The 4596-nt window shown below is 36.0% G+C and overlaps 1 non-coding gene across 1 annotated transcript; it reads right to left on the reverse strand.

Annotated features, from left to right (window-relative positions):
- Positions 1–566: 566 nt before the first annotated feature.
- Positions 567–669, reverse strand: LOC131252314 (small nucleolar RNA R71). The gene has a single exon (XR_009174343.1). It is a non-coding gene; the product is annotated as a small nucleolar RNA R71 (small nucleolar RNA).
- Positions 670–4596: the final 3927 nt, after the last annotated feature.

Raw genomic sequence — 4596 nt, forward strand, 5'->3', positions numbered from 1 at the left:
TCATGCCCTTGTGGGTAAGAAACCATACTCTGAGACCTTTAAGAGAAGGAGTTTTGGTTGAAAAATCCATTGACAAGATAGAAAATCCTTAAATATTTTTAAAATATCATCTGAGAGCATGCCTCAAGAACATCAAGTTGATGAAGATCTTGGGCATCACACACCACCTATTAGGATGGTGCGTGATGAGAATGAAGTGCATCGAGTTCCACCAGTTCGAACTTTACGAGATTATTTACAACTGGCAAGAACAACTTCACCTTCTTGCATAATTCTCCCAATCAATACAGGAAACGTGAACTTCAAACCTGAGATAATCCAATTACTTTTTAACTTCCATGGACTTGATTCAGAAAATCCATACATGCATATTAAAGAATTTGAAGAGATTGTTAGAACCATACATTTTAATGATGTTCCTTTTGATACAATTAGTCAGAAATTATTTTCATTCTCTTTAAAAGAAAAGGCCAAATCATGGTTTCATTAAGGCCTAAATCCATTAGCACATGGGCAAAGATGAGCCAAAAGTTCCTTAAAAAGTTCTTTCGACTCATAAAACCAACGCTCTTAGATGTGAAATAGTGAACTTCTTCCAGAAAAATAATGAGACCTTCTTTGAATGTTGGGAATGGTTCAAAGACTTCTCACTTGCCCACACCATGGTTACGAAACCTGGCGAACAATTGATTTTTTTATGATAGACTCAATCCAAACATGCGCCAATTCATATAGATGATGTGTAATGGCGAGTTCATGGATAAGAAACTAGAAGATGCATGGGATTACTTTGACATGCTAGCTGAAAATGCTCAATCATGAGACACATCAAACCAAGTGAGTAATCTCAAGGAAGTGCCAAGAGAGATAAGAATACATGTACTTAAGAGGAGAATAATATTAATGTTAGGTTGGCAATTCTTGTATGAAAAATTGAGGACTTAGAATCTAGGAAGGAATCAACTCAGCCCAAAGCAGTTGTCGAAATTGTATGGGAAATCTATGAGAGCGATGTACACCCAATCAAAGATTATCTTACAATCCCATCTTTTCAAGAGGTGTTTCACGTTCAAGCAGATATTACAAACGCGTCTCAATGGCTACTTAGTGCACCAAATTCTGACACGCATACTCCTGATGAGTGGAACTTTAATTGGAGAAATGAACCAATTGCAAATCTAACCAATTATCCACAAGGCCCATCTACTGGACTTCCACCAAGGAGAACCCTTAAAGATACATTAGATGTATTTAGGCAGGAGCAACTGCAGGCTATAAATGAGCTTAGAACTTTGGTTGCAAGACTTGACACACAATTGAATGCTAGGGAGACTGGGATCTTTTCGACCCAACCACAACCTAACCCAAAAAGACAATGTGAGATATGTGATCTCAACTCTTTAACTCAACATCTGGAACATGTTAAAACCATCACTACCTTGAAAAGTGGAAACAAAATACACAAAGAGATTCTAAGGAAGGTTGAGAAACCTAAAGAGCCCAAAAATTCAAAGGATAGTGGTGAATGTAGCAATGCTCCATATGACAAAAATCCATTGTAAGGATACAAACTCGTGGCCCCATTTCCCTAACTTCTCATCACACCAAAAAGGCTAGGTGAGAATCAAAATATTCTAGAGATTTTTCAACAAGTCAAGATCAACACCCCCTTGTTGGATGAAATTAAACAGTTCCCATCTTATGCCGAATTTCTAAAAGATTTATGCGGAAAAGCGGAAGCTAAACGTACACAAGAAAGCATTTTTGACTAAACAGGTGAGCACCATAATCAATCAAAACACTCCCCCAAAATATAAGGATCCTAGAAGTCCTACGATCTTATGTGTGATCGGAAACTTCAAGGTTGATAACGCACTTCTAGACCTTGGGGCAAGTGTTAATTTGATACCATAATTGGTATATGAACTGTTAGGCCTCGGTGAGTTGAAACCTACCAAAACAACATTACAACTAGCCGATCGCTCGATTAGAATACTGAGAGGTATGATAGAAGATGTTTTGGTCCAAGTCAATGGATTCTACTACCCAGTAGATTTTATCGTCTTAAACACACACTCAGCTTCAAATATGGGCACTCAAATTGGGAATATGATGGTAGAATTCAATATGTTTCATTTGCACAAGCCACAAGAGGATGAGGACCTAACCCATGAGATGAACTTGGAGGACGAGTTCCTTCCAAGTGAACCGCATGACTCTTTTGAGGCATGCTCAGCCCACTCACTTGATTTAAATGATGATTTGATTAGGGAGATGGACGACTTACTTGATATGACTTTGGTATTTAAAATTAGCTAGTGTAGCCATCATTTGAATAATCATTCATTGACGATACAATGCCTCTAATGACTAGTATTAATAAACTGAGTCTTCACATTAAATCTTCGCCTACTGATTCTCAATCTGTCTATGCCGGGCAAGGCAAGATATATCCAGTGATGATTGACTCTCACCAAGATGAAGAGCAAGAGAGCATGTTTCCCTCTATTTTCAAAGACGATGACGGAGTCCTTAGGCATATCATCACAAACCTCAATGTGGAAAATGAGCCCCTCTCAACTGAATCTTTCAACTCTCTGGAAGATTGCTTAACATACTTTGTAGATTCTAATGATGCCATAGTGAATACCTTGTAAGACAATACTTCGGTAGTTGTTATTGACCAAGGGAACTCTTATTCTGAAGCCCCTCCTTCGACAAATCCTAAATGTCTACCATTAGAAGTGGAGGAGCTGAAAATTAAATCGAAGTCTGAAACTTTGGAATGTGTTGAGATTACACTGCCTAACGAGGATTCTTCTAAATTTCATGTAATCATAGTCTCTGATTCACCATGTTGTACTAACACTAAAACTTTTTTCGTCGTAGGTGAATCATATATACTTTGGATACCTCAAGGGATTAAAAGAATTTTTTTATTGAGGTTCTTAAAGTTCTTTGGACATTCATGCTCTAGGGCATCTGAGCCTACTTCAAAAATGGCTTTTTGATGATCTTGTTAAGAAACCTACTAAGAAATTTATCAAGATATTGGCCGGAGGAGGAACCTCGCTGCATGATTTAGTAGTTTTCTCATGCTTTCTTACTTTAGGATTAGAATTTATTGCTTTCATAGGATTTAGGACTAGGATAGTTTGCTTTCATTTTGTTTAGTCTTCTTGCTGACCCATCTTCACATTAAGATCTTTGGAATAGCTTCAATTCGCCTTGTTCAGGTACTACATTTCCATCACTTCTCCTTTCTTTTCGTTGCCTCATGTGCATTGCATGTGTATATCCTTTACATTGACGACAATGTAGATTTTAGGTTGGGGTATGGATTAGGTAAACTAATCAGTGTAATCAGTGTTTTTCTTAGTTTTTGAGCAAAAACTGTGGAAATTTTCAATTTTTCAAAGTAAAAACCTATTTGAAAAGCGATAGTTTATGTAATCTTTAAGAATGTCTTGAGTATGATTAGAAGAAGATGGAATTTTGAATTGTTGGAGTTTGATCAATTGAGTAGTCTATCACTTAAAGTTCTTGCAATCAATTAATTCAAAGGAAGTTTGAATATCATGTTGATCTAAATCACAAGACACATTCAATTTAGTTTCTGAGAGTTGTGCTAGAATTACTGATTGTTAGAATGTGAATTATTGATAGATGTTGAGAATTAAGTTTGGAGAATTTTATCCACCTTAAAAGATGAAAAAAATCAGTTAAAAAATAGTGAGATCGACAAAAAGGTCATGTATGATGAAAAGAATGAAAATTCTGAAAAGAATGATGAGGAAAAGACTAAAAAGAATGATACATAAAAAGAGATTGTCGATATAAAATCAACAACTGAAAAAAGAAGGAAAAGGGGATAAGTTTGGAATCAGCATTTGATTATTCAATTAATCTTGAGGTGATGATCATGGCTAACATTATGAAATAATAATATTTTTATGCGAAGTAAGTTGGAATTCACTGAGCACGTTGGAAAAACTTGATATATGAACTTATGCTCTTGAATGATTAATGAATAACCTATTTGATTGATTGCTCACTTGGTTCGGCTCTAGGTTTAAATTTTCACTCTTGCTTCTTTGGATTATACTCATTTATACTCATCTGCACAAAAAATTGTTTTCTAAAAGAAGTTTTGAACTTTGAGAATGGAAGATTATTTCACGCATGTTTTGCTCGGGACTAGCAAAATGCTGGTTGGGGAGTGTGTTAAGTGCCAAATATTGCATATTCTCCCCTATTTATATCTTGGTTTTATAAATATGATAACACTTAATGGTGTATTTTATACATGTTCGTATTGCGAGGTGAATCTAAGAGCTTAGATTGAAAATAATGTTAAAAGCATGGATTTGACCTTCAAGAATCGCGAAGGCAAAGGAGGGATCTTAAAAGACCAAGAATGAAGAATTTACATACCAAAGATATAAGGAAACCAAGTACAAAGGATGAAGAAAAGACTTGAATAACTTCAGAATCCACGGCAGAAAACAGATCGGTTCGGTTCGATCGAACCGAAGTTCAGTCTGACCGAAATCATGCAAAACAATCCAGCGACCAAAGATGAAATTCAGAAGCTAA

Source organism: Magnolia sinica, chromosome 7 (assembly GCF_029962835.1).
Source record: "Magnolia sinica isolate HGM2019 chromosome 7, MsV1, whole genome shotgun sequence".
Lineage (NCBI taxonomy): Eukaryota > Viridiplantae > Streptophyta > Magnoliopsida > Magnoliales > Magnoliaceae > Magnolia > Magnolia sinica.